Genomic DNA, 16184 nt, shown 5'->3' with positions numbered 1-16184 from the left:
ATCGCTGCCACATGTAAGAGTTCATCATATCCAAATGATCTAGATGAACCTACCATATGAAAATATTGGTTCTCTACTCGATCCAATCTCCTCAGACCCTCATGAAAATTTGCTTCTGCCTTCGCCACCATCTTTGCTCATCGTTGTATAAACTAAAAACAAATGAATGTGGTTCAAAATATTTCCACATCTGCCATCTCTCCATTTTCATGAAATTCCTGTATAGACAACAAAGAAAATTAGTTGTCCTCATCCACTCATGGCATTTTGCTTCAACCCTCGACAACATCCCCACTCATCCTTTCAAAAATAAATCAGCTTCTTTTTCCACAACATCCATCTTGCCAGTCATTGCCCGAGTCTTGTATCTATCTATTTTCAGCAATTTCCTGTACATACACAAAACAAAATTAATCCACTCTCCTCACCCTCATAAAACCTTGCTTCTACCCCCACTACCATCTCCACTAATCATTCTGAAAACTGAAAGTAAATAAGAATGCTTCAAAAACTTCCACATAAACTATCTCTCCATTTTGCATCAAGATCCTCTTGCCATTCATCACCCGAGTCCTGTACCAATATTAGGCCTCACAATTGGTAGTTTGTACTCATGACCCACGATTGTAGACCTTGTACAAGCTCAAGATCATCACTATCTTGCACAAATGAGAGCAAGGGTCTCATGTGAACAAAAATGTTAAAATTTACAACTTAAGCTAAATTTAATCGGGTCTCATGTGAATAAGATGTCAAATGGGAAAAACAAGAGTTTGATAATTTGAAATTTAGGGTTGCACCAAATACAAATAACAAAGCAAAAATGATATCATCCATATGTGAAGTAAAAATGGAAGACGTCTCTAGGCTTAGAAGTTGGTTAACAAGCTCCTAGTAAGCTTGAGCTATGCCTTGTTGAGAGTCGAACTCAACTTCCCATAGATAGGTTTCACACTAGCTCATGGACATGTTGGGCTAGTTTTGTAAATAATAGAAAGGGCACTTGCCCTAGCTTAGTTGGTATATAAACCAACACATTGTAACTTAGTTACTATTGGATGTTTTATGTTTGATGTATTTTTGGTTAATATAGAATCTTTCTATCTCTACCTAAAGAGTTCTCTCTCTCTCTCTCTCTCTCTCTGTTGCCTCACACACACACACACACACACTCTCAATCTTCTTCCGCTGCATTGCAATCACTCTTGCCTCTCATTCCGCTACATGGTATCAGAGTGTGTGGTTGCCTGATTAAGCCTATTCGACTGTGTTGTGCTGCACGCCGACGATCAACAGAACCGGCCCATCAACAGAGAAGAAATCACCATGAATACTCAAATGGGAAGCGCTCTTCCTACCGAGAAGCTCGACAGAATGAACTTTGCATCTTGGGAATACAAGATGCATCAATACCTTGTTGGACAAGGCTATTGGAGCTACATCGAAGGAGCTCACGAATCACAACCCAACCCAACACACGCCGACTATCCCGCTTGGGAGCAGGCCGCAAGCCATGTGTTGTATTGCCTTGCATCATGCGTTCATGATCATATGCTTGGCTACATTTGAGAGGCAAAAACGCCGAAGAAGGCGTGGGAAAACCTCAAGAAGATTTTTGCAGCCAATACGTCCACACGAAAGCTCCAACTTCGACAGGAGCTGAACAATCTTCAACAAAGGGACATGTCAATGGACACCTTAAAGATCAAGGAGTTGTGCGATGCCCTTGGATCGATTAATGCTAGCATTGATGACGAAGAAATGGTGTAGATATGCCTTAGTGGCTTGGCACCGCGATTTGGCGCAATAAGATCGGTTGTTCTCGCGAGAGAGAATCCTCCCTCCTTTTTTGATCTCCAATCATTGTTGCTAGTTGAAGAGAATCAGGTGCGTCAAAGGAACAACGCGCATGACGAACAAATGCTATATTCGAACTCCGATGGAGGAAGAGGACAAAGCCGTGGAAGGAGAGGTCGATTCGGCCAAGGCCGACACAACCTAGAGCGTAAGTCCCACCAATGGCAAGCAGACAGAAATGGCCCCAGAGAGTTCGGCGGAAGGGGGAGTCATCACGCCGGACCAAGCAACCATAGGAACCCAATTGAGTGCGGGTATTGCGGAAAACCTGGCCACTACGAAGAGGAGTGTCGGAAGAAGAAGCGTGAGCAAGGCCGCCAACTAACAAATTACGCCACGAACTCCGACTACGACGATCGCGGCGGAATGTTCATAATGAAGCATGAAGCACACTCAATGTCCACACTTGCGTCAACTACCGCTTCCACTCCGAAAAATGTATGGTTTGTCGATTCGGGAGCATCCAATCACATGACGTCCCATGAAGATTGGTTTCGGGAACTACGGAAGCCCGAACGTCCCGGATATGTCGAAACAAGAGATGACACGACTCACCCAATACAACATATTGGGAATGTCCCATTCGGAAACGACGACAAACAGACCTACCTCAAGAACATGTTGCATGTCCTCACTATTAGGAAAAACCTGGTCTTGGTTGGCCAGATTGTCGAACAAGGAATGCAAGTACGCTTCAATAATGACGGATGCTTCATTGAAAAAGACGGTCAAGTCATAGCTCACGGCCGTTGTGAAGGCCGTATGTTCATCCTCGAATCGAGTGAGGTAAAGTCGGCCATGTTTGCAAAGGGCCTAAAAGTCGAAACTGACTTAAAACTGTGGCACAAGAGAATCGGCCACATTAATCTCAAGAAACTACAAAACATGCAATCGAAAGGAGTCGTAATCAGACTCCCGAACTTGACGGCAAAGGAGATTATGGGCGTATGCGAGGCATGTCAGTTCGCAAAGCAACACCGTCATCCATTCCCTAACGAGCGGAATGTGAGCAAAGGGATCTTGGATGTAATACATTCAGATGTATGGGGACCAGCCCAAACAACTACATTTGGTGGATGCTGTTACTATGTTACGTTCATCGACGACCTGTCTAGGAACACCTGGATCTATTCGATGAAGCAGAAGAGTGAAGTGTTCAGGCATTTCTAGACATTCAAAGCCGAAGTCGAAAAAACTACGGGTCGACATGTACGCTATCTTCAAAAAGAAGGAATCCGATGAGAGTTCTTGTGTTGACACACGCCTCAGCAAAACGGTGCAGTAGAGCGTAAAAATCGCCATGTAGTAGAAGTCACACGAGCCATGATGAAAGAGAAGAACCTGCCGAAATCATATTGGGTAGATGCGGAAAATATGGCCGTATATCTCATGAACATGTGCACAACCTCAGGAGTACATGATATAACTCCGCATGAGAAGTTCTTAAGAAAGAAGCCGGACTTGTCACATGTCCGCATTTTTGGTTCTATCGCCTATGTACATATTCCCGACGATACGCGGCAAAAGCTTGACCCAAAGTCAGAGAAATGTATCCTCGTAGGATACTCACTCAAACAGAAGAAGGGGTACACATGCTACAACCCATCTACCCGTACGGTTCGAACAAGTCGAGATGTAGTCTTTGACGAATATGCATCCTGGTACGCACTAGAGAACACTTCGACTCCAACCCTGCTCAACGTGGATGACACTGAAATAGAAATAGAAGTTGAGGATCGGCTCACACAGATGTTAGAAGAAGACCCAATTACGACACGGTTGAGTGGGCCATTAGAGCCACTGAGCGATGAAAGCACATCTCGGCCGAGTCTGAAGCTGGACAAAGGGAAGGCGAAAATGCGGGAATATGAAGATCAAGAAGAGACCGAGATGCTTCACTCTCTTGACAGTGAATTTGAAGATCTCGACATCCGCATGGATGGAGCGAAGAAAGCCATACTCCCCACGGATCGAGAGCTACGCCGATCCACACGTGAAAAGAACCCCGTAAACCGCTATGGCTACGACGAGTACATGGCGTATCACCACGCTTTTATGATGAAAGTAGCGTCTGTACGGGAACCGGAAACGCTTTCCGAAACCGCAAAGGATCCACGATGGGTCGACGGGATGAATGAGTAGACGGAAGCTTTATGCAAAAACGAGACATGGGATCTCGTTCCTCTCCCCCGAACAAGAAAGCGATTGGCTGCAGATGGATATACAAAGTAAAATACAATGCCGGTGGATCTGTAAATTGCTTCAAAGCACGACTCGTTGCGAAAGGCTACACACAAACGCACGACATAGACTACGAAGAAACCTTTTCCCTGGTGGCAAAGATGACAACTGTACGGACAACAATTGCACTCGCCGCAGCGAAGGGATGGCACCTCCACCAAATGGACGTGAAAAATGCTTTCCTCCAAGGAGAGTTAGAAGAAGAGGTGTACATGATACAACCACTCGGATTCGAATTGCGTAAACATCTGCACGCCGTATGCCGAGTCAAGAAGCCACTCTACGGCCTCAAACAAGCACCGCGTGCTTGGCATTCGAAGATCACGCAGGATCTTGATTCTTCATCAAGTCGGATTTCGGATGTCAAAATCCGATACTTCTCTGTACATCCGAAATGAGTTGGATAGCCCGATCATCATCATCCTATACATGGATGACTTGGTCGTCGGAGGAAAGGATCTCCCCGAGATCAACAAAGTCAAAACACTTCTTTCGGGCTGATTTGAAATGAAAGACTTGCACGAACTCCATTACTTCCTAGGCATTGAAGTAATTCGGACACCAGTCAGGATAGTGATCTCACAACGGCACTACGTCCTTAACTTAATCTACAAGTTCGAAATGACCGAGTGCAAGCCTGTGTCTACCCCTCTCGATCGTAACCTAAAGATTGATGCCAATTCCGGAACCGCTGAGAGCGAGCCGACTCAGTATCGACAACTGATCGGTAGTTTGATCTATCTAACCATTACGCGACCCGACCTCAGTTATTCAGTCGGCCTACTTAGCCAATTCATGCAGAATCCGCGAAACCTTCTTCTTGGTTGTGCTAAGAGGATACTATGGTATGTCAGTATGACAATGGCTTATGGCATCATGTATAAGTCGAACATGACTATTCAACTTGAAGGGTACACTGACGCGGATTGGGCAGGCTATAAAGCGGATAGACGATCCACCTCCGGATTTGTCTTCTCCCTCGGTAGTGGAGCAATCTCTTGGAGCAGCAAGAAACAACCGAGAGTCGCACTGTCGAGCACGGAAGCCGAATATAGGGGCGCAACAGTCGCCGCATGCGAAGCCGTATGGCGTAAACGCATACTAAAGGATCTGGGCGTTCCCATCAAGGATCCAATTCATCTCTATTGCGACAACATGAGCAGTATCTACCTGGCGTGGAACCTTGTATTTCACGAGTGGACTAAACATATCGAAGTGCATTACCACTTCATCCACGAGTACGTATAGGCCGACGAGATCGATCTACAACACACCAGTACGCACCTCCAAGTTGCTGATATATTTACGAAGGCCTTAGGAGTCGACAAGCTCGGGCAATTTGCATCGGACCTTGGTCTCATGACATCTACATTGCCGAACTTGAGGGGGAGTACAGGTACAAGTGACATGGAAGCAATACGCAACGATACGCAACACATACGCAATTAATCGAGTATGCGAGTACGCAACACAACCGACTAGACAAGTTGAAGTACGAACCGAACAACCTTCTCGACAGATAGAAGTTGTGTTCGAAGGGGCGTGTTGAGAGTCGAACTCAACTTCCCATAGATAGGTTTCACACTAGCTCATGGACATGTTGGGCTAGTTTTGTAAATAATAGAAAGGGCACTTGCCCTAGCTTAGTTAGTATATAAACCAACACATTGTAACTTAGTTACTATTGGATGTTTTATGTTTGATGTATTTTTGGTTAATATACAGTCTTTCTATCTCTGCCTAAAGAGCTCTCTCTCTCTCTCTCTCTCTCTCCCTCTGTTGTCACACACACACACACACACTCTCAATCTTCTTCCACTGCATTGCAATCACTCTTGCCTCTCATTCTGTCACATGCCTATTTGTATATTTGTTGTTGGCCATTGAATGATCTTATGTATTTTAACCTAATTGGACCATATAAAGATAAAGGGATTTGTGTATATTACAAGGGAACTAAATATGTAATTCGTAGAAAAGGTACAAAAGTTCATTGTTATGGAATAAGCATATGATAATAGATTAAGAAAAAAATGTGAATATCCAAACATAGCTGGTGAATATCCAAACATCACTATAGTAAAACTGTGTTACCCATTATCGATTGCCAATTAATTAGTCACTTGTGAACATGACATGCCCATTAGATGAGACATGGGGTTCCAATACAAGTTGTGTGTTGGTGTAGCTCCTATAATATCATGTTCACATACCCTTGCATTTACATATAAGCATCTCAAGTGTATTGTTGTTGTGGGTTGTAATGTATGGTATACCTAAGATTTGGTCTATTGTTGTTGACGAACTATGGGAAGAACCAAATCCTCAAGCCTCATAATGTGGAATACCCTTAACAATAACATTGTAGGCTATGGGAACCATGGGCTGGGTGGTCACTCGAAGTGTTCCATGTGCTTCCACTGGAACACATCTATGAATGGATGAAGTTGTGCCTTCCATAGATATTGTTGGCTTAGGATCCAAACTGGCATGTGCAATTTTGGTGATGAGCTGGGTGAAGGTGGTTATAGCACACCTTTGAGCTACTAGTTTACTTAGCTTAACAATTCTTACTTAATCTCTCTCTCTCTCTCTCACACACACACACACACACACACACACACACACTTACAAATAGATGTAAAGACAAGAAGACATAAGAATGAATACACTACTTCTTATTATAAGGAGGTTTAGAACCATCCAAGTGGACAAGATAAGGGAGGGACAGAGGTGGAGTAGACAACAATACTTAGATTCAAAACAATCAACACTTTGTACATACACTGTGCTCAGTGAGCACTCTTTATACAAGCCCTGACGAGTGGGCTGACACAAGTACTGACAAGTACTTGAATGCTCATTGTTGAGCAAACAAGCTCAATCGGATCCAGATCGGCTGAATAAACCAGAGCCGGACCGGTATCCGGAATGGAGAACCAGATCAGTGTCCAGATGATATCCGGAACCAGGAGCCGGATCAGATTGAAACCGGTAGGCCGTTAGAGGCCTACGGATCTAGCCTAGTATGTAAGCATATTTTTGGGAGTTAGTGTCAATCGCTCGTATGATCATTGAAGTACCTATCAATCCTTTATGGACTTGTATAAAAGAGCTCTCTGAGCACATTCTATGTACACAAAGGATTATTATTATTTGAATAGAGTTTCATGTTCTGCTCTCTCTATGTCTCTCCCGTGTATGCTAAATACTCTCAAGCTTCCATTGAACATGTGTTTTTTATTCTCGGTTGCTGCCTGGCTAAACGGGTTTTGTCAAACTTCCACACGCTAACTTTGACATGGTATCAAAGCGCGAGGGTTGAGACTCCTCTACAGCCGACATTAGCTCTCGAAGAAAAACCCTAACATCCGGTGAAGAATAGTAGAGAACCGAAATGGACAAAGGTATGGCCAGTTCGCTTCCCACAGAAAAGCTCGACTGGAGCAACTATGCATCTTGGTCATATAAAATGCACCAGTACCTGTTGGGGCATGGATATTGGAGCTATGTGGAAGTAACCAACGAGGAAGCACCGGAGTCGACACACAAAGACTTCCCGACATGGGAGCAAGGAGCGAGCTGAGTATTGTACTGCCTCGCATCTTGTGTGCACGATCAGATGCTTAGCTACATCAAGGATGCAAAAACGTCAAAGGGGGTTTGGGAAAATCTACAGAAGATTTTCGCCGCAAGTACCACAACTCGTAAGTTGTAGCTCCGGCAAGAGCTGAACAACATCGGGCAAAGAGATATGTCGGTTACGGACTACACCACCAAGATTAAGGAGATCTGTGATGCACTCGGATCCATCAACGTAATGGTGGAAGAAAACGAGATGATCTATGTTACGGGCATGACCATATAATATCTCGTGGTAAGAATTTACCGTAGTATTCTATACACGTGGATAAGTGTGAGGGTTAAACAAGAGTGTAAAGAAGGGGAGGATTACTTTTAATCCTCGGGATTGAGACAACCCATTTGGTCAAGTGTGAACTTGCCTGGGGGCCTTGGGTATCGCTATAAATAAGAGGCCTAGCTACCCTCATTTGATCATCTTTTGACTACATCGAGACTTTGCTCGTGTGGTGGGTCAACTCTTGTAGCGAGTGCGCCAGCACCAGGTACGACTCGACGCCACGGCGGTGGAATGGGACGCCGATCGAGGCTCGAGTCCGTCTCGATCCCTTCGCTCGGGGGTGGTCGGGTGGATCGGCACCCTTCTTTCTCTTTCTCCTTTCTATTTATTATTACTTTATCCTTATCTTAAGCTTACTTTAGTACTTAGATCTATAAGATTTGGTATCAGATTTACGTACTAATGTTTCTTTGTTTTTCATTTGTCTTTTGATTGATGCTGATCGATCAATGTGCGGTCGGCCTTGATCCAGACAACGATCAGCAAAGAACTTCGGTAACTCTTTCCATAATTTTTCTTTCTATTCTCTCTTCTCCCATCTAATCATGTGTTTAGTTTATATGTAGTTTTTTTCATTAAGTCAATGATATTGTAGTGGTCTTTAATTGATTATCTAAAACGTTTACATATGTGCACGAGGTCAATACCTCGTTTGACATATTAATAATATGTGATGAGTGTCGTATGCATACGAGGTTAATACCTCAATTACGTATTACGTTCACGAACATATGTTATGTTTGCGTATGAGTTGTTGATTTGTTGTAAACGATATGCGGTTGGTCTCGTATGCGTAAGAGGTCAATACCTCAATTGTGTACTACGATGATCTCTTATTTGTGGATGTTTTGTGTGCGTAGAGGTATATACCTCGATTACGTATCTCGATCACATCATTTGTGGCTATTTAATATAACGATATGTTTAATATAGGCATATGTGGTGACATATATACGTATTTGATCGTATATATGTGATAAGTAAACATATGTGTATATTCGTTATTACGTGATTATATCGAAAGTTGTCCTTGTCGGGAAAAGGATGTTGGTGGCCGTCCTCACATTTTTGTGAGAATGGCGTTGTCACCATCCCTTTTTCAACATTTTTTTATTGTTGATAACCCCGTTGACGACCTCGATTTCGTTACGTAAAGAAACGCCAATAGCCAAAATGATGTTGAGTACGTAGGGCTTGACCCACTTCAAGTGAGGTCGCTCCAATGACGCACGTATCCAACATCCCTCCCTCGTTACATGGATACGATGCCACCATGAGCTCGTTCTTACGAGAGGCATTCGTAATGACGTGACCATGTGATGGCCCACGTGAGCCTACTACGAAACAAGGGATTATTTGGCTTGACCATTAGGTTGCACTTTGGCGTATGCCATCGTAATTACGAGACTTGAGGTTAGGTAACGTACCAACATAGTTTTGGTAAATGAGGGCGAAATAAGGACCCTTGACATATATGTTCTTTTAAAAAAAAAACATATATGATCAATTGCCTCGCATATCTCTTATACGCATCAAACATTAAGCATTCGACAAGAGCAACTTACTTGGTTGGCTCAAGTGTTCAAATATGACCAAGACCATACAACATCCTTGATACATATGACTATAACACATGTTTAGACTTAAGGTCTAAGTGCACCTTGGGGTCCTCGTAATAGGACTTAAAGAGCCGAAACCACATATGTGGGCACCGAAACATAGTTTATTATTAACATTTTTTTCGTGTATAAACAATTCATGACGCGAACATACATGGTTGAGCCTCGGGGAGCCACCATAAAAAATCGATATAGAGATCAGGGAAAGACATTTATTTGTCACCCCCATGGTTTTTAAAACACCTTTGTGTTACCATAGTAACCTGATCTTGAACCTCATCTCATACGTCTAGAGGGGTATTGACGTGAGATAATGATATCGATTAATGCTCGCCCATGATATGTTTACATCATGACATGATGTTATGACTATATCTCTGACCTTGTCCTATTTCTTTTCCAGAAATAATCTTTAATGGCTCAAATTAACGACCCCATGTCATCCGCTCAAGCGGAAGGAACTCAAGGGAATCCTCCTGGACAAATGTCCACTGAGATGTATTTGGCACAAATAACCCAATACCTTAGTTTCACCGATCAACAGATGACCGAACTTCGGCAATCTCAGAGTGCTCTTGAGGCACGTGTCATTAGTCTACAACGTGAGACTAATAGACTTGATGAGCGACAAGGTGAACCATCATTTGTCGTTAAGCCATTTACGAGAGACAAAAAGGAAAGAACCGAAGAAGCAATCTGCACATGGCTGGGACGATGGGAGTCTCATTTTGAGCTCTATCCCACGCCAGATAGTACGAAGATTGCATATGTCGGCCGAGAACTCGGGGGTAAGGCCGCCGCCTGGTGGCGTGGGCTCTGTATTATGGGGAAATTGCCCGATACCTGGACAGATTTTGTCACGGTTTTTAAGGGGCCAATTTCTGCAACCTCCCTCTCGAACCGAGGCAACACAAGCTTTAATGAACCTCTCTAGCAGGAAATTTTCCTTGCTAGAAGACTATGTTCACCATGCTAGAACCCAAATCCAAAAATCGGGTCTAGAAGGGGACAATTGGTTGATAGCTTGTTTTGTCAATGGCATCCCCAATTCGGACTATCACTGGATAATGCACGATAAGGATCCAAAATCCTTCGAAGAGGCCGTTGAAATAGTTCTTCGCTATCAACGCACTTCGAAGAAGGACCATAACAAACCCAAGGAAGCGCCCGGGACTAAGCAGTCCCAATTTGTTGGGAAACGCAAGACACCCAACGAATTCCTGGATCGCGATTGTAAGCGACAACATCCTTTTTGTGTATTCTGCAAAAAGAAGGGTCATACAAAAGATCAATGTCGAAAGCTCCAACGGAAAGAGCACGACAACAAAGCTAAAGCTGCAGACCATAAAGGTCAGATTCCTAATGTCCTTCAGGTCTATACACATCATTTAAGTAATTGTCAGTGTTCTTTCCCTTACTATGTATTGGGTCCCAATGATTTACTACGTGCAAATGGGTATATCAATGGATCTCCCATACAATTTTTATTTGATTCGGGAAGCTCACACAATTTTGTGAATGATCGTTTGGTTCAGATATGGGGAATCCAACCCACCGTAAGTGATCACACCTACACGGTGCACTTGGCTGATGGAAGAGTACAATACATCAACGGGGCGATTCATTCATTAGGAATTTCTATTGATACTTATATAGAGGAAGTAGACTTCCATGTAATGAATCTTTGTAACACCGATGTAATACTGGGTTATCCATGGTTTTATAATAAAAACTCTTCTTTATTTATTGATTGGGTTCGCCATTCCATTTCTTTTGTACTGAACGATTGTACGCAATTTATTCAATGTGTAAAAAAACAATCCCTCTCGATTGTTTCCTCGTGTCCATCAATATCCGAGTTGTCTTGTTCTACGTTATTTTATTGTGTACTTGATCCGGACATTCATGTTTACAATATCGATAATGTCCCGGTTCAATTATCATATTTTGAACAACAACAACTAGATGAAATCTTAAATGATTTTCATGATGTTTTTCCAAGTGAACTACCTGATGGGTTACCTCCTAAATGTAATATAGACCATCGTATAGATATTGTACATGGTGTTGCACCAATAAGTATACCTCCGTATCGCTTAAGTCGATCCGAAGAAGATGAGGTATCTAAGCAACTCAAGGACTATTTACGAATGGGTTATATACGTTATAGTAAATCTCCATGGGGTGCACCAGTTCTCTTGGTTAAAAAGAAAGAGGGCACATGTACCAGAAAGAATTCTCGATGTTAAAACAAAAAATTACGTATTAAAGAAATCCGAGAATTTAAAATAAAATGGATGGATAAATCAACAAAAGATGCCACATGAGAACGCGAAAATACTCTTAGAACTAACTTCCCTAACTTTCCATTGCAAGAGTGCAATGTTTTAAAGAGGATAAGTGTGAGGGTTAAACGAGAGTGTAAAGAAGGGGAGGATTACTTTTAATCCTCGGGATTGAGACAACCCATTAGGTCAAGTGTGAACTTTCCTGGGGGCCTTGGGTATCGCTATAAATAAGAGGCCTAGCTACCCTCATTTGATCATCTTTTGACTACATCGAGACTCTGCTCGTGTGGTGGGTCAACTCTTGTAGCGAGCGCGCCAGCACCAGGTACGACTCGACGCCACGGCGGTGGAATGGGACGCCGATCGAGGCTCGAGTCCGTCTCGATCCCTTCGCTCGGGGGTGGTCAGGTGGATCAACACCCTTCTTTCTCTTTCTCCTTTCTATTTATTATTACTTTATCCTTATCTTAAGCTTACTTTAGTACTTAGATCTATAATAATCTAGATCTGTCTTGGTGGTCTAGTAGAACGGTACGAGCCAATCCGGATGGAATCTTGCACTCGGGAGAAGCCACCGTCCTTCTTCGACTTACCATCTATGTTGATGGTCGTAGAAAACCATGCGAGTGGGTCGTGGACCACTCAATCGGACAGACGGATGCTGTACACGGAGGCGGTCGGCAAGAGCAGAATCGGAGGCACAGAGACGGTGCTGACAATAGTTCTAGACCCTCCACAAGCAAGGGGAGTCAAGTCGGAGCCGGAAACCGGCAGTCGAAAACCGACATGGTGTCGTGAAGATTTTCAACGATAGTGTGAAACTTGTGAGGAACATACGAAATCGAGTGTGGTTTTTTCTCACAAAATATAAAACAACAATAGTGAAGATACTATTTTAAATAAGTTTAATATCTTGGTACAAAAAGATGGAGGTCTTGAAGAGCTTTTGAATGCACTTTGCTACATAACAAACAGTCAACTAAGTGTGAAGTTATGTGGGTATGAAGTTGCGAAAAAAGAAAAGAAAAGAAAAGAAAAACAAACCTGCGAGATGTCCCACATAGATAGGACAAACAAGGATCCTATAATATATAAAGCAAAGCCAAAAGCTATTATTTTGTGTCTATGTGTGGAGCATAGAGAGTTCAAGGTGACTTGAACTAAGTTAATCAAATGAATGGGGGTGGCTTAACTACTTGCAAAGGTTTTGGCCAACCAAAACCGGACCGGCTGCAACCGGTGACCGACCAGTGACGAAACCGGCTAGGGATGTGGATCAAATGGGTGCAAATCGGACGGATCGATTGATCGCGGTGCATGGTGTCTTAAAGATATTTGGTGTAATTACAAGACCAAAAGCCTAATAGCATTTTGTGCTTTAAAAAGGGATGTAAGCAAGACTTGAACATTGCACCTCCAAATTGAGAGTTATAGGCTTACCATTAAGCCAAATCATTTCTTTAGGGATATATTTTTTATCACTATAGTTTTACATGTAATTCTCATACATGAGAGCTTAGATGATGACATGGCAAGCATGCATTTCATGCATTCTGTGCATGTCTTGCACACTCACATGCACCATATGCATGGGGGCATCTATAAAAGAACGGAGGAATCAAGCAAGTGGAACTAAGGTAAAAAAAATTTGGAATGTAAATTTTGGGGAAAATAATAAGAAAACTCGTTAACCTATTGATATATCTTGTCTCTCAAATCTAAAGCCAAGCGTTCAATCTTTATCTTAATCTCTCTCTCTTTCAATCTATCTTAAATACTTTCTCACTAAAGCTAGTGCAAACTTCGAATCCTTCTGGTCCATGACCCCGATGGTTCCGCCTCACGATCCGCACCTAGTGACGGATCTTCACGATGATGGAATGCTGGTACTGTGGCAAGAAAGGCCACAAAGAGAGCGAGTGTTGGAAGAAGCGTGCCGATTTGGATAAATCCGGATCCGGCAAGGCTAGACAAGGAAACCGACAAAGCTTGCACTACACAGAAGGATTGGAAGGATCCGGAAAAGGGCTAGTCTTCGCGATGAAGCACAAGGTGAACTCGATGAAGAAGAACACTTTCGGATCGGATGAAGTATGATATGTTGATTCCGTAGTATCAAACCAGATGACGAGCCACGAAGAGTGGTTCTCGTTTTTGGAGAAACCGGAACAACAAGGAATCGTCGAAACCGGAGACGACACCCCTCACCCGATTGTGCATGTCGGAGAAGTCCCTTTAAGCCATGTTGGACAAAAGGGAAAGTTGATGAACGTACTACACGTTCCGAAAATCACAAAGAACCTGGTGTCGGTCGGACAAATCGTCGACCAGGGAATGCAGGTGCAGTTTATGCACCTCGGGTGCTTCATCGAGGAAGAAGGCCGGATAATCGCGCAAGGGCTCAGAGAAGGGAGGATGTTCATCCTCAACACAAATGACGTCGGCACCGCCATGTTTGCCAAAGGGCAGAAGATTGAATCGGACATCGATCTTTGGTATAAGCGGATTGGCCACGTCAACTACGGGAGGCTTCAAGATCTGCAATCGAAACAAGTTGTGTTCGGATTGCCGAAGTTTAGTGCCTGGAAGGCCCAAATATGTGAAGCTTGCCAACACGAGAAGCAACACTGGATTCCATTCCCCACCGAACGAAACCGGAGCCGCAACAAGCTCGATCTAATCAATTCGGATGTATGGGAAACAACACAGAACATTAGTCTTGGCGGGAGTTGGTATTTCATCATCTTCATCGACGACTATAGCCGGCACATGTGGGTCTACCTCATCAAGAAGAAAAGTGAAGTCTTCGACTGTTTCTGGAACCTTCAAAGCTTAGTCGAAAGGGAAACGGAGAGGAAGATAAAGTGCCTGTAGTTGGATGGCCGAAAAGAATACTTTTCCGGCCAATTCAATAGTTATCTACAACAAAAAGGAATTCAAAGAGAGTTCAGCTGCTGATATACACCAAAACAAAATGATGTGGTTGAAAGAAAGAACCAGTCGATTGTCGACGTGGCAAGGGCAATGCTGGAGGAGAAGAGTGTGCCCAAATTCTACTGGGCTGAGGCGGTCCGGACGATTGTCTACATCCAAAACTGGATCGGGGACAAGGTGTCAACACATGAGCTGTATTTCGGGCAGAAGCCGAATTTGAGACACCTTCGGATATTCGGTAGCATAGCATATGTGCATGTACCAGATGAGAAGCGGAGGAAGCTGGATCCGAAATCAAAGAAGTGCATACTCGTCGACTACTCACATGAACAGAAGGGGTATAAGTGTTATAACCCCCGGACTTAATAGGTACAAGTAAGTCGAGATGTCGAGTTTGATGAGTCGGCATCATGGTACTCCCTACCAACTCCAACTCCCGACGAAGACCCGATTCCGGAGAATGAGGCTAGTGAACACGGAGAGGTTCAACAAGAAGATGAAGGTGTCAGCACTCTAGATGAGAGTCCAATCTCATTCTGGCTAAGTGGGCCATATGAGTGACTGAGTCGAGATGACCAATCGGATGAAGAACTGGTGAGTAGTGGAGACTCTACCGTGCTCTCCCTACGTAAGGAACCGAGGAGACGTTTCACGCGCAAAGAGAAGGGGAAGAAGAAGATGTCGGAATACGATACCAGCAGTGAAGGGTCGGATCGGACCAAATCTGACCCCAGAAAGGAAGAAGGCGGATCTTCAAAAAGGAAGTCCAAACCGGCCAAGAAGGGCCTCAAACTGGCTAATGAAAATTTATGCCGCTCAACCCGCCAAAAGAACCCCGTCTAGAGGTACGGATACAATGAGTACATGGCGCATCACTATGCGTACATGACTAAAGTGGCGGAAGTGCGTGAGTCGGAGAGCTACACAAAAGCAGCAAAAGACGCAAATTGGTGTGCTGCTATGGAGGAAGAAATGCAGGCACTTGATGCCAATGACACATGGGACTTGTTTGACCCTCCCTGACAATGTAAACCGATCGGTTGCTAATGGGTATATAAGGTGAAGTATAATGCTGAAGGTTCAGTCAACCGGTGCAAGGCTCGGTTAGTGACAAAGGGATACACATAGACCCACAAAATCGACTACGACGAGACCTTCGCTCCGGTAGCGAAGATGACGACGGTTCATGTGGTACTGCCAGGTGATCCTAACGCTTCACAATGAGAACGCAAAACCTGATGTTGACCTGCGATCACCGGCATTTCCGGCCCAATCGGCATCTGTGTAGCTGACCAACTCATCGACTACCCTAGTCAAATACAA

The sequence above is a fragment of the Azolla caroliniana genome, unplaced genomic scaffold (genome assembly GCF_043228905.1).
Source record: "Azolla caroliniana isolate FFs.n. ecotype wild unplaced genomic scaffold, voAzoCaro1.0.p SCAF_6, whole genome shotgun sequence".
NCBI lineage: Eukaryota > Viridiplantae > Streptophyta > Polypodiopsida > Salviniales > Salviniaceae > Azolla > Azolla caroliniana.
The sequence above is the reverse complement of the archived record's forward strand: the minus strand, read 5'-3'. Positions refer to the sequence as shown.